This window comes from Typopeltis vanoorti, chromosome 18, assembly GCF_054136105.1.
Source record: "Typopeltis vanoorti isolate ZY-2024b chromosome 18, IOZ_Tvanoo_1.0, whole genome shotgun sequence".
NCBI classification, from domain to species: Eukaryota; Metazoa; Arthropoda; class Arachnida; order Uropygi; family Thelyphonidae; genus Typopeltis; species Typopeltis vanoorti.
In genome coordinates, this window is record NC_143566.1 from 73,904,608 (window position 1) to 73,930,157 (window position 25,550).

Here is a 25,550-nt window from a genome sequence, read left to right on the forward strand (position 1 = left end):
ACAAGAGACAACAACCCAGCCACAGATACTCAGACTCCGGAAGAACTAGACGACTACCAAACGGTGAGCAGAAAAAAGCGACGAAAAGAGACACCACCCGAAGAACCGGAACACCAGCCAATGGACACAGTGGCACAAATCAAAGAACGAGTCCCTCCGGTAATCTTAAGAGACAAAAAACAATGGTCGACAATTTCGGAGGCCATGAGAAACTCCGAGATTAAATTCAAAACAGCCAAAAACTCCGACGAAGGAGTCCGTATTCAACCGGGAGGGACATCAGACTACCGTCGGCTAACAAAGTTAATAGACGAGCTAAAGACCCCATACCACACTTTTGAACTGAAAAACGAAAAAACCCTAAAAGTTGTCATCAGAGGACTGGTAGAAGAAATAGCCATTGACCTTAGATCTCAAGACTGGAGCCCATAAAAATATCAAGAATGTACCGGGCAGAAAAACGTCCCATGCCGCTGGTTCTCGTAGAAATTAATAAGGAACAAAGAGGGATTTACGATCTCAAAACAGTTTGCAATCTCAGGATAAAAATAGATACACTCAGAAAGAAAGCAAGAGCAGGACAATGCCATCGCTGCCATAGATATGGGCACGCACAGAAACTGTGCAGAGCAGAGTACAAATGTGTGAAGTGCGGGGACAGTCACCCTACTCACACATGCTCCAAACCACGCACAACTCCGGCCACATGTGCAAACTGCGGCGGCCCACACCCAGCCAACTATAGAGGCTGTACTCTCCACCCAGATAACCTGGCGAGCAACAGAAAATCAGGCACTCCACCAGCTCAAAAACGTGCAACACCCTTGAAGAAGGTATCTATCAGCGAACATCACACAGCTCATATGCTGCAGCAGTCACCTCAAAGGCTAAATCAGCAGAATCTATGCCCAACAGTCAGAACACAGCTGCTATCCTTGCTGCCACCCTAGGGGAGATGCTAACAGCTTTCAGCAAGACCAACCCCAATCAGATTGATACGAACAAGTTCTTACAAAACACTCAAGTCATCTTCGCAATGGATAATACACCTGGTTCGAACAACTTCATACAGATCGCATTTTGCAATGCCAACGGCCTAAACAACAAACTCCTGGAAACTACAAGAATTTACAGCAAGACCTAGAATAGACATCCTCTTAATTAACGAGACGCACCTTGGGCCCTGCGACAACCCTTAAACTAAGGAACCACGCATTACTTAGGAATGACAGACTCAATGCCAGAGGAGGTGGAACGGCTATCTTTGTCAAAAAAGACATAAGATACAATGAAATCAAGAAGACAACGACTACACACCTGGAAGAAACTGGAATTGAGATACACACCAACAATGCAGGTAACCTAAAGCTATATTCAGTCTACAACCCTCCAGTCAAACCACTACTAGCTTCGGCTCTCTCCCAGCTCCTCGACACAAATGAAGCAACAATTGTGGCGGGAGACCTAAACGCCAAACATCCTGCATGGAACAGTAGGAACTCCAACAACAATGGGAAGAGCATACACACGTTCGCTATGACAAGAAACATCATAGCAGGTCCCGCCGAACCAACACACTACGGACCGCTGGGAAGACCTGATGTGCTGGATATAGCCATTTTCAGGAACACCTCGCACCAATTCCAGTTACAGGTAGTCAATGATCTAAGCTCCGACCACAATCCGGTACTACTAAGCCTAGGCGGGGAAACAGAAATCACCCCGAGGCAGTCCTCCACAAATTTCAAAAAGCTGAACGCTATTCTCCGCAACCTCACAGGACCCGTTCCAACCATCTCCTCACCTAAAGAAATAGATACAGCGATCAGAAAACTGGAAATCACAATCCAAGCTGGCCTAGCAGCAGCTTCCACCGTTACCACTCCAGCTCAAGCCAACCTGCTCCCAGAAGAGATTCTAAAGCTCATCCGCAGCAAAAACAGATCAGACGCCGTTACCATACAACACTATCCCCCCAGGATAGACAAGAGCTAAACAGGGCAACGAATCTTGTTCGATATGCGATCAAAGATCACAAGAACCAGCTGTCGGAGAAGAAGCTAAGCTCCTTAAACACCAAAGATAACTCATTGTGGAAAATGAATAAAGCCCTTCTCAGCGACCGCCCCAACATTCAGCCAATCCAGGGAGAAAAGGGCATGGCCTACCGAGACGACGAGAAAGCAGAAGGCTTCGCGGATGCCCTGGAACTGCAATTCAGCCCAAACTATGCGCATGCGGACTTCACTTCATTGAAAAAATACACAGGCATGTCCGCTGTGCACTCCATCAAACCAGCAGCCAAGACAATACAAGCTATGCTACACCAAAGGAAGTACATCAAATCATCAAGAGCCTCAACAACAGAAAGGCCCCAGGTCCTGATGAGATTTCAAACCAAACCATAAAAGCAGTCCCCCATAAAACAGTTATGCATCTAGTGGCGATCATCGACGCGATGCTAAGACTCAACTACTTCCCCACTCGCTGGAAACAGGCAGATGTAATCCTCATCCACAAACCCGGAAAAGCACGTCAATTTCCCCAGAAATACAGACCTATCAGCCTCCTATCAAATCTGGGAAAAATCGCGGAAAAGATAATTCTGAACCGCCTACAAAATGAAACGGACAAGATCGGCCTAATCCCAAAAGAACAATTCGGATTTCGCAAAGGCCACTGCACAACCCAACAGGTCCACAGAATTATAGAATTCATAACTACTGGATACAACTGGAAACAACACACAGGTGCAATCTTCCCGGATGTGGCGAAAGCCTTTGACAAAGTATGGCACAAAGGCCTCATCCACAAACTAATAGCTGCAAAATACCCACTAAACCTAGCAAAAATCATAGAATCCTATCTGAAAGATCGAAAATTTTAAGTTAAGCTACGTGGCCTCAGATCCCCCATGAGAAGCATCACAGCAGGTGTCCCGCAAGGCCCCCTCCTATCGCCTCTACTCTTCAACACTTTCATCTCAGACCTACCAAACACAGTATCAACCACCACGGCCTTCTATGCAGACGACATGGCAATACTGACCAGATCACTCAGGCCACACTTAGCCACACAACGACTACAAGACGCAGCAACAAATCTTGAAGAATGATTTCAGAAATGGAGGATAGATGTCAACGCCGACAAGAGTACTGCCATACTATTTACAAGAAGGAAAGCAACCCACCACGGAGCAGTCACGATGTTCAACACTGATATCCCATGGCAAAAAGAATGTAAAATACCTGGGAATCAAACTGGATAACCGACTCAGATTCAACTCCCACATCTCACATGCCTGCAACAAAGCCAACTCAGCAATAGCTCAACTCTATCCGATACTCAACCGAAGAAGCAAAGTCAGTATAGAAAACAAACTAACAATATACAAAACAATTATCAGTCCCATACTAACGTACGGAACGCCGGCATGGAGCCACACCTCCCCCAGCAACATCAAAAGACTACAGGTACTACAAAATAAATGCCTCCGAATGATCTTCGACGCCCCGTGGTTTGTTAGGAATGCTCTCCTCTACCCAGACGGAAACATGCCAGACATACCTTCATATCTCAACCAGACTGCAGCCAAGTACTTCGCCCAGGCATCACTCCACCCCAACCAACTCATTCGTGACGCATCAAATTATGATGAAAACGACAGATGGAGACACAAACGTCCGAAGGCAGCTCTGATCATCGCTCCACACGATTCTACACAGCCCTAATTCGGGCGAGCCATGCGCTCAAAAAATTTTTTCTCATTATCGATAATCACAATCTAGCGATGAAGGGATAAAAGTCCAAGGGACTGACGTCCATCTTGCCATTTAAGTTAACAGTTAACATGTAGCGAGTGAGGTTAGTGATCTTTCTAAGGATGATGATGAGATATTGAGACGTTTTCGAGAGGAGGCGAGATCGAGTGTATCCTTCACGAAGCAGTTCAGCAATTCAAGGTTTCTTTATCGTAAGAGTCTGAGCTTTTGATCAGATACAGTATATAGTATATGTTATAGTCGAATAGGATAGAGTATACAAATTGTGTAAACCAAATTCGTGATCAGTGCATCTACAAGTGGATTAGGATCGTCTTCAACGAAACAACTAAAGAAAGTGCATGGAAGAAAATCCGAACATTGTAAGTAAATTTTTATTTACTATTACCCATCCACTACCAACTAACAGTAGGACACCTGCGGAACCAAATGGAGGAACTAACATTAGAAAAACTTTAATTATGACCAACTAATAACACTCTTCAGGAAGATAGGCTTAGAACTAGAAACCAGATATCCGGGCACTGTAACACTCATACAATCAGCACCAAACGACGAAGCAACTCATGTCCCCACCGACTTAGAAGTTCAATAACCAGAACCCTCCCCACAAGAACACTACTCTAACTCAGAAGACAAGACTGAAGATTTCGAAGTAATCAACAGAAACAAACGACGAAAGGTCAGGGACACAATAGAAGAGGAAACACCAATGGACGCATCAACCAACACAAAAATAGAACGCATCCCTCCAGTTATCCTCCGATCGAAGGAAAAATCGACGGAGACAGCAAATATCATGAAACACAGCCAAATCAAGTTCTCTACAGCAAGAAATACAGCAGTGGGAATACGAATACAACCCGAAACAGTAACAGACTTCAGAAACCTCACTAAAAAACTAGACGACTCACTGATCTCCTGCCATACGTTCGCATTAAAAAGTGAGAAAAACTTAAAAGTTGTAATAAGAGGAGTAGAAGGATCAATCACAACAGATGAAGTTAAAGCAGACCTAACAAGACAGGGCTTTGCACCCATAAAAGTCTGGAGAATGCACAGAGGAGACAAAACCCCGATGCCACTAATCCTAATAGAGATCAATAAAGACAAACATGAAATACACAATATAAGAACAGTGTGCGACCTCATCATCAGAATGGAACCACTTCGAAGGAGGGCATCAACCGGACAGTGCCACCGATGCCAAAAGTACGGACACGCCCAGAGCCGATGCAAGGCAGAGTTCAGATGCCTGAAGTGTGGAGACAAACACCCCACAGCTTCCTGTACTAAACCCCGCACAACTCTAGCAAAATGTGCATATTGTGACGGCCCGCACTCTGCAAATTATAAGGGATGTCCTAAACACCCAACCAACGAAGTGACAACACGGGAAGCAAGAGAACCAAGCTCCACAACAGACACAAACAAACAAACACGCGCCACCCACATCAAAACCAGTAATTCCCACGACTACCCGCGTAAACACAACATATGCCGATATAGTAAGAACAAACCAAGAACTCCCCACCTACAACCAACCACCCAACTCAGCTAAAATAACAGCCGCCCTAGGCGAAATGCTATTCGCATTCAGTAAGACAAACCCCACCCAAGACTCAACAAAACACTTGATGAAAAACGCACAAGTAATCTTCTCTACCCTCACTCATGAATAACACAATCAACACCAACAATTCACTACAGATAATATACTGGAATGCAAACGGCATACTCAACAAAATGCACGAACTAAGAGAATTCATACAACGCATAGACACAGACATAATACTAATAAACGAAACTCACCTACGCCCATCAGACAACCCAAAACTAAGAAACTACCACGTTTTCAAAACCGACAGAACAACAGCCAGAGGTGGAGGAACAGCTATCTTTATCAGAAAACAACTCAGATTTAACGAAATAACCCCCCCCCCAGCTCACAACCCTAGAAGTCACAGGACTACAAGTTCACCTAGCCAACACAAACAGTCTCAAAATTTACGCCACATACAACTCACCAAACAAACACATATCTACCACAGACCTGTCACAGCTACTAGACAATAATGAAACCATAATAATGGCTGGAGACTTAAACGCTAAACACCCGGCATGGAATAGCAGGATTGCAAACAATAACGGCAAAATCCTACACAATTTCATCGCTAACAGGAACATTGTAGTGGCAGGACCGATCGAACCCACACACTACGGCACGATCGGGCGACCAGACGTATTAGACATAGTTATCCTGAAAAACGTGAACCATCAATACCAGCTAATAACTATAAACGATCCAAGCTCAGACCATAACCCAGTCCTACTCCAGCTGGGCGCTACACCAGACGAAACAACAACAAACCCTGCAACCATAAACTGGACACAACTACCCACAAAATTCAAGGACACTATAGGACCCATACCTATCATCTCCACGAAACAAGATATCGAAACTGCAGTCTCCAACCTAGAAAAACAAATAACCTCGATTACAACCAGCACAAAACCAAACCAACTCCCAGAAGACATCCGAAAACTCATCCGGCACAAAAACAAAATACGCAGACAATATCACAAAACACTAGTGCCACAAGACCGACAAGAACTCAATAAAGCCATTCAACTAGTCCGCTATGCAATCAAAGATTTCCGCAACCAACAATGGGAAAACACACTCCGATCTATACAACCAAATGACCAAACACTATGGAAACTCCTAAAAGGCCTTCGCAACACGTCAAGCTACGTACCACCAATTCATGGGGAACGGGTACGGTCTACCGCGATGACGAAAAAGCGGAAGCTTTCGTGGACAGCCTAGAGCTACAATTTAGCCCCAACTACAAGAACGTAGACCTAACATTTATCACAAAAATACACCGACAGATGCGGCATGCACTAAGGCACCACAACCAGCAACCGAATATCCGCCCAACATCTCCAAAAGAAATACGCGAAATAATTAAACACCTTAAAAATAAAAAAGCGCCGGGTCCAGACAAAATCACGAACAAAATAATCAAACATCTACCACACAAAGCACTCATGCACATAGTTGCCATCACAAACGCGATGCTCAGGCTTAGCTATTTCCCAAACCGTTGGAAGACTGCAGACATAATCCTGATCCCCAAACCAGGAAAAGATCCGAAATTCCCACAAAATTACCGACCCATCAGTCTCCTCTCCTGCTTCGGAAAAATATCCGAAAAAGTAATCCTGACCAGACTACAAGAAATAGCCACCAAGAACAACATCATCCCAGACGAACAATTCGGGTTCAGACCACACCACAGCACGGGACAACAAGTACAAAGAATCACAGAATACATTACACACGGTTTCAATTGGAAACAACAAACCGGTGCCATATTTCTCGACATAGCCAAAGCTTTCGACAAAGTATGGCACATCGGTCTCCTACATAAACTACTAACAGCAAAAGTACCAATATATCTAGTCCTCCTGATCAGCTCATACTTAAAAAACAGAAAATTCCGAGTAAAAATACAAGGAATAATATCCACTGAACGCAAAGTCACAGCGGGAGTTCCACAAGGCTCACTACTTCCCCCTCCCCTACTATTTGCCATCTACATGGCTGATATCCCACAGAACAAGACAAAGTTTTCTGCCTACTACGCAGACGACACAGCCATTTTAACCAGATCGCTATGCCCAAAACTAATAACAAAACGACTACAAACCGCAGCAAATGAATTTGAACTCTGGTTCAAAAACTGGAGGATCGACGTAAACGGAGACAAAAGCGCAGCAATACTGTTCATAAGAAGGATAAAATCCCCCCACAACTCAGTATTCAATAAAACAATCCCATGGGTAACAACAACGAAATACCTAGGAATACAACTTGACAAAAAACTACACTTCAATACCCACATTGCACACATATGCGCCAAAGCAAACAAACACAGTCATAGCCCAAACATACCCACTAACCAACAGACGCAGCTGCTTAAGCATAGACAACAAACTACTCATCTACAAATCAATAATAAGACCCATAATAACATACGGATCACCCGCGTGGAGTCACACAGCACCTTACAACATCAAAAAACTCCAAACAATACAAAACAAATGCCTAAGAATGTCATTTGACGCCCCATGGTTCATACGAAACACACAACTCCACCGAGAAGCAAAAATACCGACAATTCTCAAATTCCTCCAACAAACGGCCACAAATTACTTCACACAAGCAGCCACCCACCCAAACCAACTAATAAGGACAGCGACAGACTATAATGAACATGATAAAATGAAAACAATCGCCCCAAAACAATCCTGCTATTCCAAAGCTAACTATAAACCACACAGCCCGAATAGAGCGAGCACTTGCTCAATAACTACCCCCCCCCCCCTCAAGAGACAGACACACAAGACAAAGGGAGTAAAAGCCAAGGGATTGGTTCTCCATCACACCAGTTTAAGTCACAAGTCACAAATGTAGCAAGTGAATCATTAAATTCTGGAGAGAGTTTTTTGCTGTCACTGTGATCGGACGTATTCCTTTAGACTCTGCCTAGTTGATTTTTATATAGCGTTTTTCGGGAAGCTCGCAATGCACTGGAACTAACACAGTTCGTAATCTACTATCTCCCCCTCTGTATGAAATATGCAGAGGTCTAATGGCCGGTAGGCCCCACCCGCAATTAGGACCAGTGGTGGTTGAATGGTTTTTAGGGAGGTAGATTGCTGCACTGTGTCCAAGTAAGCTCCTGAAACTCCTTTTTCCTCGTTTTTAGGATAGTCTCCTATAACAGACTAACTTTTGGCTGGTGGACGCTTATCCTAAACTATCTACGGGATTTGCTAGTAGTCTCTCAGTCTACAGGATTACCCGGGATTTGCTAGTAGTCTCTCAGTCTACAGGATTACCCGGGAAACTGCTAGTTTCTCTCAAGCCAAACTATGGACTCTTCATACGACAAGCTTGATTTCAAACAGCTTTTGGCTGTCTTTAAGCATATTGGAGGCCTACTACAAAGGAAATGGCCAGGTAAGGTGGCAATCCACCAAGTAGAAGAGGTGGATACAGAGGACTGTCAATCCCCTGACCCTCTTCCCAACACTTCTCAAGATAACACCAGAGAGATTATGTCACCGGTTAACGACCAGCCCCTAGTGGACTCAGATAACTCTACAGACTATCAGGTTGTCAGCAGAAAAAAGCGTAAGAAGAGTTCACCAGCAGCAGAGCCTGAAATAGTATGTCAACCCTTGGAAAAAACAACTCCAATGGAATTAACAGCACAACCTGATGAAAGAACAAAGACTGTCTCCAGGGTACAACCCAAAGAGAGGATTCCACCTGTAATCTTAAGAACAAAAGAAAAATGGTCTGCTATCACAACAACGATGAGGAATACAAACATCAAATTTACTTCAGCCAAAAGCACAGATGAAGGAATCCGAATCCAACCTGAAGGAATTTCGGACTACCGCCAGCTCACCAGACTTATGGATGAACTAAAAGTCCCATATCATACATTTCAGCTCAAAAGCGAAAAACACTTAAAAGTAGTTATTAGAGGGCTAGCTGAGACCATTCCAGTGGAAAAAATAGCTACTGACCTCAGATCATAGTGCCTAGAGCCGATCAAAATTTCGCGAATGTATCTAGCTGACAAGCGCCCTATGCCTCTGGTCTTGGTCGAGATCAGTAAAGAGCATAGAGAAATTTGCGACCTTAAAATAGTATGCAGTTTGGTCATCAAGACTGAGCCTCTTAGAAAGGCTTCAGCTGGTCAATGCCATCGCTGTCAAAAGTATGGTCATGCACAAAAACTATGCAAAGCGGAATACAAATGTGTCAAATGCGGTAACAACCATCCCTCACACACTTGTGTCAAACCACGAACCACACCTGCTAAGAGTGCGAACTGTGGCGGCCCACACCCAGCAAATTACAAGGAATGCCCACTCCACCCATTCAACCTGCAGAAGACTAGAGAGGAACGACCCCTGCCCAATCAGAAGCGAATTACACCTATAATCAAAACACGGGTCGTTACTCCTGAAAAGTCATATGCATCTGCGGTTTCTACAAATAGCAAACCAGCATCTTGTAACCAAACCACCGCAGCAACCATAATTGCTACTTTAGGAGAGATGTTAACAGCCTTCAACAAAACAAACCCCAATCAGGCTGACACCAAGTTCCTCAAAAACACACAAGTCATCTTCGCTATGATTAATGGATAACACAGCCAACTTAACTAACTCATTACAGATTGCTTATTGGAATACCAACGGGCTGAACAACAATCTCCCGGAAGTAAAAGAATTTGCTGAAAGTTATAAGATAGACATCCTTTTAGTCAACGAGACGCATCTTCGGCCTTGCGACAACCCCAAAATAAGGCGCTACACGCTGCTAAGATCAGATAGACTCAACGCCAGAGGGGGTGGAACTGCTATATTTGTCAAAAAAAGCATTAGATACAACGAGATCAAGAAATCAGCAACCACAAACCTGGAAGAAACTGGAATTGAAATACATACAAAAAACACAGGCAGTCTAAAACTATATTCACTCTACAACCCTCCAGGCAAACCACTTCTAGCCTCAGACCTCTCCCAGCTCTTTGACACAAACGAAGCAACAATGGTGGCGGGAGATCTAAACGCAAAACACCCTGCGTGGAACAGCAGGGACACCAATAATAATGGGAAGAGCTTATACAAATTTGCTATGACAAGAAACATCACCATAGCAGGTCCTGTTGAACCAACACACTACGGACCACTCGGCAAACCTGACGTGCTGGATATCGCCATTTTCAGGAACACCCAACATCAATTCCAGTTGCAGGTTATTAATGATCTTAGCTCCGACCACAATCCAGTTCTGCTTAGCCTAGGCGGAGAAACAGAAACCATCCCTGAACAATCCTACACAAATCTGAAGAAGCTCAACTCATCTCTCAAGAACATCACAGGCCCTGTCCCATCTATCTCCTCACCCAAAGAAGTAGACATGGAAAGCACAATCCAAATTGGCCTTGCAACAGCATTCAGAGTTACCGTTCCAGCCCAAACTAACCTGCTCCCAGAATAGATTCTAAAGTTTATCCGCAGCAAAAACAGAATTCGACGTCGGTACCATACGACACTATCACCTCAGGATAAGCAAGAGCTTAACAGAGCAACAAACCTAGTCCGATATGCAATTAAAGAACATAAGAATCAACAATGGGAGAGGAAACTAAGCTCCTTAAAAGCTGAAGATAACTCACTATGGAAAATGACTAAAGCCCTCCGCAGCGATCATCCCAACATAAAACCAATACACGGAGAAAAAGGTATAGTCTACAGAGATGATGAAAAAGCAGAAGCTTTTGCAGACTCTCTGGAGCTGCAATTTCAACCAAACTATACTCATGCGGACTTGCGCTTCATTGAATAAAATCCACAAGCAAGTACGCTATGCACTTCATCGTTCCACCATCCATGATAACACAAACTATACCATGCCAAATGAAATATATTAAATCATCAAGAACCTCAATAACAGAAAAGCACCAGGTCCTGACCAGATTTCAAACAAAATTATAAAAACACTCCCTCACAAAACAATAATGCATCTAGTGGCTATCATTAATGCGATGCTAAGACTCAACTACTTCCCCACTTGCTGGAAGCGGGCAGATGTAATCCTTATCCACAAATCAGGGAAAGCACCTCAGTTCCCCAAGAATTACAGACCTATCAGCCGCTTGTCAGGCCTGGGGATAATAGCAGAAAAAGTAATTCTAAAACGCCTACAAAGTGAAACGGACACTCTACGTCTAATCCCAAAAGAACAATTTGGCTTTCAAACTGGACACTGCACAACTCAACAAATCCACAGACTTATAGAGTACATAACTATTGCATTTAACTGGAGACAACATACAGGTGCAATTTTCCTAGATGTGGCGAAGGCCTTCGATAAAGTGTGGCACAAAGGCCTCATCCACAAACTAATTACTGCAAAATACTCGCTAAACCTCATCCAAATCATAGATTCTTACCTAAAAGACCGAAAATTTCAAGTGAAACTTCGTGGGCTCAGATCAACCACAAGACGTATCGCAGCAGGTGTCCCACAAGGCTCCCTATTATCGCCATTGCTCTTTAACATTTTTATCTCAGATGTCCCAAACACAACATCAACCACCATGGCATTTTATGCAGATGACATGGCGATACCGACCAGATCGATCAGACCATACCTGGCCACACAAAGATTACAAAATGCAGCAAAGAATCTTGAAAAATGGTTTCGGTTATGGAGGATTGATGTTAATGCAGATAAAAGCACGGCCATTCTATTTACAAAGAAGAAAGCAGACCATCATGGAACAATCACGATGTTCAATACTGTTATTCCATGGCAAAAAGAAGTAAAATACCTGGGAATCAAACTAGATAATCATCTCAGCTTCAACTCTCACAACGCTCATGTTTGCAACAAAGCAAACTCTGCAATAGCTCAGCTCTGCCCTCTACTCAACCCGCAGAAGCAAAGACAGTCCAGAAAACAAATTAAGAATATACAAAGTAATCATCAGACCTATTCTGATTTATGGTTCGCCAGCGTGGAGCCACACCTCTCCAACCAACATCAAACGACTACAATTAATCCAAACCAAGTGCCTCCGAATGATCTTTGATGCCTCGTGGTTTGTAAGGAACACTATTCTCCATCAAGACGGAAACCTGCAAGACATACCAACATTTCTCCTCCAGATAGCAACCAAGTACTTTGCTCAGGCATCACTCCATCCCAACCTACTCAGTCGTGAGTCATCAGATTATGATGAAAAAGACAGATGGCAGCATAAACGCCTTTGGGCGTTTATGCTGCCATCTGTCTTTTTCATCATAAAAGATTGCCATCTGCCATCACAAATTGAAATCTCTCAACACAGCCCTAATTAGGGTGAGCCAAGTGCTCAAAAATATCCTCCATTAAACCAGGAAATATTCATAGCGATGAAGGGATTAGAGTCCACGGGACTGATATCCATCAAGCCACAGTTATCAGTTATCAGTTATCATGTAGCGTGTGAGTGATCTGAATGATTAGTTCACAGTTCCTTTCAACATTAAAGTAGTGATTGTTTGATGTCTCTCCTGTAGCGTAAACAGCGTGCTCGATCAACAGAGAAGGTAAGACTTTTATATTTTCATCTTCAAAAACATTTTCAGGCCCTCTCCTGTTTCCCGCCCTGTGCAGCACTTGGTGGTTAAAGGGACAAGGCAGGTCCTTCCCCCACTTCAAGTCTACATTTAATCATGGATTCACCATATGAGGATCTCTCTTGCAAAGAACTTTTAGCTATTTGTCAGCAAATTGGTAGCATTTTACACACGAAATGGCCAGGAAAAGTTGAAGTCCATCAGATTATGGAGGTCGAGACGGAAGACCATCAAACCTCCGAACTTTCTCCTAACCTTACACATGACAGTGTCATTTCCTCCGCTACAACAACTGACATATATTCTAATGATTACCAGGAAGTCAGCAGAAAGAAGAGAAAGAAAGAAAAGCTGCATAACCTGAATTTGCACCTCAAATGGACACATCAGCACTACCTGGTGCAAGAACAGAGACAGATATACCGACACAGCCCAAAGAGAGGATTCCACCATTAGTCTTGCGATCTAAGGAAAAATGGTCGTTGCTTGCAGAGACGATGAAGAACAATAACATCAAGTTCGCATCAGCCAAAAACACAAATGATGGAGTCCGCATACAGCCCGAAGGAACAACGGACTAACGCCAGCTCACCTGACTTATGGATGAACAGAAATTACCATACCATACTTACCAACTGAAAAGTGAAAAGAACCTCAAGGTAGTCATCAGAGGTTTGGTAGAAAACATAACATCAGAAGAGATAGCTACTGACCTCAGATCACAAGGCTTGGAGCCGATCAAGATTTCTCGCTTGTATCGAGCAGACAAGCGCCCCATTACTCTGGTCTTAGTGGAGATCAGTAAAGATCAGAGAGAAATTTACGATCTTAAAATAGTCTGCAACTTGGTCATCAAGACTCAGCCACTGAGAAGAAAGGCATCGGCTGGTCAATGCCATCGCTGCCAAAAATTGGGGCATGCGCAAATGTTATGCAGAGCAGATTACAAGTATGTAAAGTGCGGTGACAACCATCCGTCGCACACTTGCGTCAATCCAAAGTCCACACCTGCAAAATGTGCGAACTGCAGTGGCCCACATCCTGCGAATTACAAGGGTTGTTCTCTCCACCCACCCAACCTTCAAAAACCTAGACAACAGTTAGTCCAGCCCACTCAGAAAAATATTGTGAGATCTGTGCCTGAAATCAAAGAGCTAAAAGTTACACCAGATAAATGTTATGCTTCTGTGGTTTACTCGCATAACACCGAGGTACTCCCTGCAACTAGCAGTCAAAATTCCTCAGCAATTCTCGGTGCCTCACTAGGGGAGATATTAACGGCCTTTAGCAAAACAAATCCAAGCCAGGCCGACACCAACAAATTCCTTAGGAATACTCAAGTCATCTTCTCCATGATTAATGACTAATCCGGCTTCAACATCAAATTCTATGCAGATAGTATTCTGGAATGCAAATAGTCTCAACAACAAAATTTTGGAATTACAGGAACTTACAGATCATTTACAAATTGATATTCTCCTCATTAACGAGACTCACCTACGTCCCTGCGATAATCCCAAACTCAGAAACCATTCGTTACTTAGAAACGACAGACTCGATGCCTGAGGTTGAGGCACTGCCATCTTTGTCAGAAGAAACATCCGCTATAATGAGATTAAGAAGACTGATACATCTAACCTCGAGAAGACAGGCATAGAAATTCATACCAACAATGTAGGCAGCCTAAAGATTTATTCTGTTTACAACCCCCCCTGGCAAACCTCTACTTCCCTCTGATCTCTCTCAGCTACTAGACACCAATGAAGCAATAATTGTAGCAGGAGATCTCAATTCCAAGCATCCTTTATGGATCAGCAAGAGTTTTAACAACAACGGAGTGATCCTCTACAATTTTGCCTTAAAGAGAAATATTGTTATTGCTGGCTCGATCGAGCCAACACATTACGGAGCGATCGACAGACCTGTGATTTGGATATTGCTATATTTAACAATATTTCTCATCAATTCCAACTTCAAGTGGTTAATGAGCGCAGCTCAGATCACAATGCAGTACTTTTAAGTTTAGCAGGGGAGCCTGAGCTCATTCCCAGCCAATCCCACACTAACTTTGCAACATTCAAGGCTAAAATGAAAAATATCATACTCGGTACCTACTATCTCCACCCGTGAAGAAATTGACGTAGCAGTCAACAATCTTGAATGTAAAATACACTCTGGCTTATCCGCAGCTTGATCTGTTTCCACCCCCAACTCAAGTTAACTTACTTCCTGAAGAAATCCTTGCTCTGATCAGGAACAAAAATAGACTCAGACGCCGCTATTACAACACGCTCTCTCCGCAAGACCGTTGAGAACTAAATAGAGCGTCCAACTAATAACTGTTAACTGATGTGGCATGATGGATATCAGTCCCATGGACTCCGATCCCTTCTTCGCTATGAAATAGTCTTATATTAAAGATTAGCGACCACCTGGCTCACCCTATTTAGGGCTGTACGGAGGCACGTGAACCGATAAGCAGCTTTCGGGCGCTTATGTTTCCAACTGTCGTGGTCGTCATAGTTAGATGACGCTTGAAAGAGTTGATTTGGATGAACAGCTGCTTTGTCAAAATAAGCAGCAGCACTGTTATGGAGGAACGTTGGAATATCTGGAATATCGGCATCACGGTGTAAGAGAGCATTTCTGACAAACCACGGAGCGTTGAAAATCATACGTAGGCACTTGTTTTGAATAACTTGTAGCTTTTTGATGATGATGGGGAAAGTGACCCCAGGCCGGCGATCCGTAAGTTAACGATGGTCTGATAATTGTTTTATAGATCCGTAGTTTATTTTCAGTACTGACTTGACTTCTGCGATTCAGGAGAGAATAGAGTTGCACAATTGAAGAATTTGCTTTTTTGCATGCATAAACTATGTGGGAGTTAAAGTTTAAATGGTTATCAAGTTGAATGCCTAGATATTTGGTGCTAGATCTCCATGGGATGGCTGTGTTAAAAAGTTTAACTTCTCCAAAGTGAGATGCTTGTCGTCTTGTGAAGAGAATGGCAGTGCTTTTATCGACATTTACAGATATTCTCCATATTCTGAACCAGTCCTCCAAATTTGTTGCTGCAGTTTGTAAGTGCTGCGTAGCTATATATAGCCTGAGAGATCTGCTAAAAATTGCCATATCATCCGCATAACTAGCTAAGTGGTTGGTGATTGCTAGGAATATCAGAAACAAAGATGTTAAAAAGCAACGGTGAGAGCAGCGACCCTTGGGGGACACCAGCAGTGATTTTTTTCAATGAAGATCGAATTCCACGCAACCTGACCTGGATTTTACGGTCTTGTACAAAGGAGTCAATAATTTTAGTAAGGTAAAGAGGGATGTTGGCTGAAATTAATTTATAGATGAGACCTTTGTGCGACACCTTATCAAAAGCTTTTGCAACATCTAAAAAGCTACTCCTGTATGCTGTTTCCAGTTAAACCCTGTAGTGATGAATTCAGTCAGTCTGTGAATTTGCTGTGTAGTGCTATGTCCGGTACGGAAACCAAACTGTTCTTTCTGAATTATGTTATTTTCATTCACTTCCTCATTAAGTCGGTTGAGAATGACTCTTTCTGCGATTTTTCCTAGGCATGATAAAAGACTGATAGGTCTATAGTTCTTTGGCATTTGAGGTGCCTTACCAGGCTTGAGTATAAGGAATATATCAGCTTGTTTCCATCTTGAGGGAAATAATTTAATCTCAGCATTGCATTAATAATATATACTAAATGCATGACAGCTTTCTGTGGGAGGGCTTTAATTGTTTTGTTGGTAATTTCATCTGGACCAGGGGCTTTTTTGTTTATAAGCTTCCTAATGATTGAATAGACCCCTTTAGGTGAGGTGGGACAGATATTTTCACGGCTACAAGGTTGCCGAAGCGCGGAGCGTACTCGACGGTGTATTTTCTCTATGAAGATCAGATCCACATGTGCATAATTAGGACGGCACTGAAGTTGAAGAGCGTCAGTGAAAGCTTCTGCTTTTTCATTATCTCTGTAAACAAGACCTCTTTCTCTGTGAATGGGCTGGATGCTAGAGCGATCCGTACGGAGAGCTTTAGTCAACTTCCACAGAGAATTATCTTCAATTTTGAGAGAACAGAGGTTTCTCTCCCATTCCTGTTTCCGGTGATCTTTTAATGCGTAACGGACTAGGTTGGACGCTCTATTTAGTTCTCGAAGGTCTTGCGGAGATAGCGTGTTGTGATAGCGGCGTCTGAGTCTATTTTTTTTCCAGATCAGAGCAAGGATTTCTTCAGGAAGTAAGTTTACTTGAGCTGGAGTGGAAATAGAACAAGCTGCAGATAAACCAGAGCGTATTTTACATTCAAGATTGCAGACTGCCACGTCAATTTCTTCACGGGAAGAGATAGTAGGTACTGAGTGTATGATAGTGTTCATTTTAGCCTTGAATTTTGCAATGTTAGTGTGGGATTGGCTAGGAATAAGCTCAGGCTCCCCTCCTAAACCTAAAAGTATTGGATTGTGATCTGAGCTAAGTTCGTCAACCACTTGAATTTGGAATTGATGAGAAATGTTGTTAAATATAGCAATATCCAAAACGTCAGGTCTGCCGATCACTCCGTAATGTGTTGGCTCGATCGGGCTTGCAATAACAATATTTCTCTTTAAGGCAAAATTGTAGAGGATCACTCCGTTGTTGTTAAAACTCTTGCTGTTCCATAAAGGATGCTTGGAATTGAGATCTCCTGCTACAATTACTGCTTCTTTTGTATCTAGTAGCTGAGAGAGATCAGAGGGGAAAAGAGGTTTGGCAGGGGGGTTGCATACAGAATAAATCTTTAAGCTGCCTGCATTGTTGGTATGAATTTCTATGCCTGTCTCCTCTAGGTTAGATGTATTAGTCTTCTTAATCTCATTATAGCAGATGTTTCTTCTGACAAAGTTGGCAGTGCCTCCACCTCTGGCATCGAGTCTGTTGTTTCTAAGTAACGAGTAGTTTCTGAGTTTGGGATTATCGCAGGGACGTAGGTGAGTCTCGTTAATGAGGAGAATATCAATTTGTAAATGATCTGCAAGTTCCTGTAGTTACAAAATTTTGTTGTTGAGACTATTTGCATTCCAGAATACTATCTGCATAGAATTTGATGTTGAGGCCGGATTAGTCATTAATCATAGAGAAGATGACCTGAGTATTCCTAAGGAATTTGTTGGTGTCGGCCTGGCTTGGATTTGTTTTGCTAAAGGCCGTTAATATCTCCCCTAGTGAGGCAGCGAGAATTGCTGAGGAGTTTTGACTGCTAGTTGCAGGGAGTACCACGGTGTTACGCGAGGAAACCACCGAAGCATAAGATTTATCTGGCGTAACTACCCTGTCTTTGATTTCAGGAGCAGATACTTTTCTGAATGGATGGGACTGACTCCTGTCTAGACTTTTGGAGGTTGGATGGATGTAGAGAACAACCCTTGTAATTCGCAGGATGTGGGCCACCGCAGGTCGTACATTTAGTAGGTATGGTCTTTGGCTTGATGCAAGTGTGCGAGGGATGGTTGCCACCGCACTTTACACACTTGTAATCTGCTCTGCATAGCATTTGCGCATGCCCATATTTTTTGGCAGCGATGGCATTGACCAGCCGATGCCTTTCTTCTCAGTGGCTCAGTCCTGATAACCAAGTTGCAGACTATTCTGAGATCGTAGATTTCTCTCTGATCTTTACTGATGTCCACTAAGATCAGAGGCATGGGACGCTTGTCTGCTCGATGTATGCGAGAGATCATGATCGGCTCCAAGTCTTGTGATCTGAGGTCAGTAGCTTTCTCTTCTGATGTTATATTTTCTACGAATCCTCTGATAACTACCTTAAGGTTTTTTTCACTTTTCAGTTGATATGTGTGATATGGTAATTTCTGTTCATCCGTAAGTCTGGTGAGCTGGCGGTAGTCCGTTGTTCCTGCAGGCTGTATGCGGACTCTTTGATTTGTGTTTTTGGCTGATGAGATAATAGCGCTGATGTACATTTGATATACTATTTCATATTCTACAGTTGGCGAACCCTTCTTGTGCTTCTTTCTGCTGACAACCTGGTAATCTGTAGAGTTATCTGAGTCCACTAGGGGCTGGTCGTTAACCGGTGATATAATCTCTCTGGTGTTATCATGAGAAGTGCTGGGGAGAGGGTCAGGGGATTGACTGTCCTCAATCTCCACCTCCGCTACCTGGTGGATTGCCACTTTTCCTGGCCATCTGCTTTGTGGTATTTCTCCTACATGCTTAAAGATGGCCAAAAGCTGTTTGAAATCAAGCTCGTCGTAGGGAGAGTCCATAGTTTGGCCTGAGAGAAACTAGCAATTCCCAGGTAGTCCTGTAGACTGAGATTCTACTAGCAAATCCCGTAGACAGCTTAGAATAAGCGTCTACCAGCAAAACATTAGTCTGTTAGGAGACTATCCTAAAAAACGAGGAAAAAGGAGTTTCAGGAGCTTACTTGTACACAGTGCAGCAACCTCCCTAAAAAACAATTCAACCACCACTGGTCCTCATTGCGGGTGGGGCATGCAGGCCATTAGACCTCTACATATTTCATACAGAGGGGAGATAGTAGGTCACGAACTGTGTTAGTTCCAGTGCAATGCGAGCTTCCCGACTATATAAAAATCAACTAGGCAGAGTCTAAAGGAATACATCCGATGACAGTGACAGCAAAAACCAGAATCCCATAGAGGGTCCAACCTAGTCCGTTACGCATTAAAAGATCATCGGAACCAGCAATGGGAAAGAAAACTCTGTTCCCTCAAAACTGAAGATAATTCTCTGTGCAAGTTGACTAAAGCTCTCCGTACGGATCGCTCTAACATCCAGCCCATTCAAGGAGAAAGAGGTCTTGTTTACAGAGATAATGAAAAAGCAGAAGCTTTCGTTGAGGCCCTCCAACTTCAGTGCCATCCTAATTATGCGCATGCGGATCTGGTCTTCATAGAGAAAATACACCGTCAAGTACGCTCCGCGTTTCGGCAACCTTGTGGCCGTGAAAATATCTGTCCCACCTCACCTAAAGCGGTCTATTCAATCATTAGGAAGCTTAAAAACAAAAAAGCCCCTGGTCTGGATGAAATTACCAACAAAACAATTAAAGCCCTCCCACACAAAGCTGTCATGCATTTAGTAGCCATTATTAATGCAATGCTGAGATTAAATTATTTCCCCTCAAGATGGAAACAAGCTGATATATTCCTTATTCTCAAGACTGGTAAGACACCTCGAATGCCACAGAACTATAGACCTATCAGTCTTTTATCATGCCTAGGAAAAATCGCAGAAAGAGTCATTCTCAACCGACTTAATGAGGAGGTGAATAAAAATAACATAATTCCGAAAGAACAGTTTGGTTTCCGTACCGGACATAGCACTACACAGCAAATTCACAGACTGACTGAATTCATCACTACAGGGTTTAACTGGAAACAGCATACAGGAGTATCTTTTTAGATGTTGCAAAAGCTTTTGATAAGGTGTCGCACAAAGGTCTCATCTATAACTTAATTTCAGCTAACATCCCTCTTTACCTTACTAAAATTATTGACTCCTTTCTACAAGACCGTAAAATCCAGGTCAAGTTGCGTGGAATTCGATCCTCATTGAAAAAAATCACTGCTGGTGTTTCCCAAGGGTCGCTGCTCTCACCGTTGCTTTTTAACATCTTTGTTTCTGATGTTCCTAGCACATCACCAACCACTATAGCTAGTTATGCGGATGATATGGCGATTATTAGCAGATCTCTCAGGCCACATATAGCTACGCAGCACTTGCAAACTGCAGCAACAAATTTGGAGGACTGGTTTAGTAAATGGAGAATATCTGTAAATGCCGATAAAAGCACTGCCATTCTCTTCACAAGACGACAAGCATCTCACTTTGGAGAAGTTAAACTTTTTAACACAGCCATCCCATGGAAAACTAGCACCAAATATCTAGGCATTCAACTTAATAACCATTTAAACTTTAACTCCCACATAGTTTATGCATGCAAAAAAGCAAACTCTTCAATTGTGCAACTCTATTCTCTCCTGAATCGAAGTAGTCAAGTCAGCACTGAGAACAAACTACGGATCTATAAAACAATTAGCAGACCATCGTAAAATTACGGTTCGCCGGCCTGGGGTCACACATCCTCTCCCAACATCAAAACGCCACAAGTTATTTAAAACAAGTGCTTCCGTGTGATTTTCAAAGCTCCGTGGTTTGTCAGAAATGCTCTCTTACACGGTGATGCCGATGTTCCAGATATTCCCACGTTCCTCCATAACTGGGCCACTGCCTATTTTGCCAAAGCAGCTGTTCATCCAAATCAACTCATTCAGGTACTGGCTAACCTTTAATTTAAGACTATTTCATAGCGATGAAGGGATCGGAGTCCATGGGACTGATATCCATCAAGCCACATCAGATATCAGTTATCATAGAGCTTTTGGAGGCCCGAGGAGGTATATGATGCGAGTGTATCCTTCAGGCAGTTTAGCAGTTCAATGCTATAGTATATGTTAGAGTCGAATAGGATGTAGTATACAGCGTGTGCGAAATAAATTCGTGATCAATGCATCTGCAAGTGGATTAGGATCGTCTTCAAAGAAACAACTAAAGAAAGTGCATGGAAGAAAATCCGGACATTGTAAGTAAATTTTCTATTTACTATTACCCATCCACTACCAACTTACAGTAGCACACCGGCAGAACCAAATGGAGGAACTAACATTAGCAAACTTTAATTATGACCAACTAATAACACTCTTCAGGAAGATAGGTTTAGAACTGGAAACCAGATATCCGGGCAGTGTAACACTCATACAATCAGCACCAAACGACGAAGCAACTCATGGCCCCACCGACTTAGAAGTTGAATAACCAGAACTCTCCCCACAAGAACACTACTCTAACTCAGAAGACAAGACTGAAGATTTCGAAGTAATCAACAGAAACAAACGACGAAAGGTCAGGGACACAATAGAACAGGACACACCAATGGACGCATCAACCAACACAAAAATAGAACGCATCCCTCCAGTTATCCTCCGATCGAAGGAAAAATGGATGGAGATAGCAAATATCATGAAACACAGCCAGATCAAGTTCTCTGCAGCCAGAAATACAGCAGAGGGAAAACGAATACAACACGAAACAGAAACAGACTTCAGAAACCTTAATAAAAAACTAGACGACTCACTGATCCCTTACCATACTTTCGCATTAAGAAGCGAGAAAAACTTAAAAGTTGTAACAAGAGGAGTAGTAGAATCAATCACAACAGATGAAGTTAAAGCTGACCTAACAAGACAGGCTTTGCACCCATAAATATCTCGAGAATGCACAGGGGAGACAAAACCCCAATGCCGCTAATCCTAATAGAGATCGAAAAAGACAAACATGAAATATACAATATAAGAACAGTGTGCGACCTCATCATCAGATTGGAACCACTTCGTAAGAGGGCATCACCCGGACAGTGCCACTGATGCCAAAAGTACGGACACACCCAGAGCCGATGAAAGGCAGAGTTCAGATGCCTGAATTGTGGAGACAAACACCCCACAGCTTCCTGTACTAAACCCCGTACTACTACAGCAAAATGTGCAAACTGTGATGGCCCGCACCCTGCAAATTATAAGGGATGTCCTAAACACCAAACCAACGAAGTGACAATACGGAAAGCAAGAGATCCAAGCTCCACAACAGACACAAACAAACACACGCCCCCACATCAAAACCAGTAATTCCCACGACTACCCGCGTAAACACAACATATGTCGATATAGTAAGAACAAACCAAGAATCCCCCACTCACAACCAATCACCCAACTCAGCCAAAATAACAGTCGCCCTAAGCTAAATGTTACTCGTATTCATTAAGACAAACCCCACCCATGACTCAACAAAACACTTCATGAAAAACGCACAAGTAATCTTCTCTACCCTCACTCATGAAGGCCGAGGTCCCCAATTTTGTCTTTCTAGGCTCTGTCAGGGTAGTAGGTAACTACCCTGGAGTTAAGAAACAGTGTTATAAGTGCGGTTCTCTGGAACATCTCCAGAGAACTCCCGAGGTCCCCAATTTTTTCTTTCTAGGCTCTGTCAGGGTAGTAGTTAACTACCCTGGAGTTAAGAAACAGTGTTATAAGTGCGGTTCTCTGGAACATCTAGGTAAAAACTGCCCCAAGAACAAATGCAGAAACTGCATGGGGGCAGGACATGCCCTACCACAGTGTGAGGCACCTTGCCTTAAATGTGGCACCATAGGTCACAAAGTAGACACCTGCCCATCTAGAAACCAGGCAGAAAGGATGGGAGGTGCTATCACGCCAGCCACAGTAACACCAGCAGTAAATATTAATGACACAGAACGGGAAGACTTCCCAACCCTGCAGGCTGAACATAACACAATGGCAACAGAGAAACTAAAACGCAATAAGAAGGAAGCGTCGTAACTAAGAATGCAGAAACGACCAGCAAAGAAAGAACAGAGGAAGAAGAAACAGCCAAGGATCAAACCACCAACACAGAAACCGCAGTGGAAGAAATAAAGGAACGCAACCAACAAGAACCTACCACTTTAGATACGAGAAGGAAAACGAAGCAGAGGAAGAATGCGAAACGGAGGAAGAAATGGAAACTACTAAAGAAGAAGCTACACAAAAGCGGTCACGAAGCCCTGAAGAAGGGAACATTAAAAAATCAAAACCAGGTAACACAAACTCAACGGAAGAATCAGAAGCGGATGAAATGGAGGCGGTGCAGCTCCTTGTGGGCTGCATCACTCGGGCCGGGTTCTTCCCCCAACTCTCCGTTCTCTGGTTGATAAAGTCCACCTAAATAAGGATCCCACTATCGCAGTTATTTTTTCAGTTCTAAGGCATAGTTTAAGAATAATCTAAGTTCCAAATTTTAACAAACATTTCCCCCTTTTTTAGGGTCACGAGATGACGTCTCCGGACACCTGGATTAATGTAATCTAAAGTTATGTTTTTCGGGTAAAGTGAAATGTAAATTTTAAGTTTTTTTTTTTTTTTTAGAACAGGTGTAAGGAGATTATGTTTTACAGACCTTTTAGCCACAACCTCTGGGTTATACAGCTAACAGGTTGACTGAGGCCTTTTTTTTACCTCCTACTATCCTACTCTACCTTTCTTTAACTTCCCCTATTACTACCTTCTGACCCTCAGCAATCTTTATACTCCAAAGGCCGATGATGAAACACATGAATTCCCATTCTACCTACTCACTGATGAGACCTCAATAAAGGTTGAAACCGGTCTGGGTAGTGACTTTCTCTCATAATGTTGAACAGTAATACAGCTCCTAGGAGCTAAGTTCACATTATGGGTAAATATCAAGAATAGTGATCGGATCTTGCTCCACCTTTAACATGAGTTGCCTCAGCTTGCACTATCTTAAGGGTCAGTTGCTGCAGTATCCAGGTATTTGCTTACGCTTGGAATCGCCGAACTTTATATAGTTTCTACTATATTCGGCATGAAACTCTTTGAGTTTCTTATTCGGCTAAGAAACGATATCGGATGTAATATCCCTTAACTTTAACAAAAGATTGCTTTATAAATGATTACTTCTAATAACAATAGTTATTAGAAGTAATCGATTTCCCTGACTTAGATGCACTTTTTTATCAAGAAAATATAAAAATCGTAGTTCGAGAAATACATTTATGTATTATAGGCTTTAATTTTTTAACTTGCTCTATTTGCTTAATATTCTAAACTTTCTGTATATCAGATGGGGTTCGTAAACCCGAAGTCATTTTGTAACTACTAAAATTAACAGACAGATAAGTTGGCTTAAAATGTTCTTTTTATTTTGAAGGGATTCAAACGAAAAACTTAAAACTGATTTCTCTGAAAAACAGCGGCTCATATGAAACTTATTCCGAAAGTAAAGAAAAACATAAAACGTATATAATTTGTTTAGTTCAAAGCATGTGTTTTATACCCAAGCAATAGTTTGGCAAGATGCAATTAGAGCAGCATGATAAATATCTATTTCATTAGGCATTAACTCCGATAACAGTTATAAACACTAAATGTTTAAATGAATCTCTACTTCTTAGAGCACAAAACGTGAAAGCGTTATACTCTAAGAAGTAGTGATTCATTTTGCTGGTGGAAGGTGGTGCGCCATTTTGATGGGTGGGAGGGTTAGGACTCAGGATCTCTGTTTGTGTTCATTAATATTTAATGGATATTTTAAGCAGCAGGATGGCTAAGGGTAGGACAACATTTGTTCAGATTTGTAAAATAAATTATTATTATTATAATTATTATCCAAACTCCGAACAATAACTGGCAAACGCTACAGGTTAAAAGACATAGTTCCTACATGCCTAAAAACACTAATATACAAAGCACAATACTCTGTAACAAGGTTTGCTTTCTGTGCACCCTATAAACTAAATAGATTAATGTCATAACAGTACAAAATGGCAAAACTGATCTTTTGGGAACAAAGAGAAAATCACGACCTTATAAACATTGCAATATCAGAACACAAAATACTGACAGCAAAACATCTATGTCATTATGC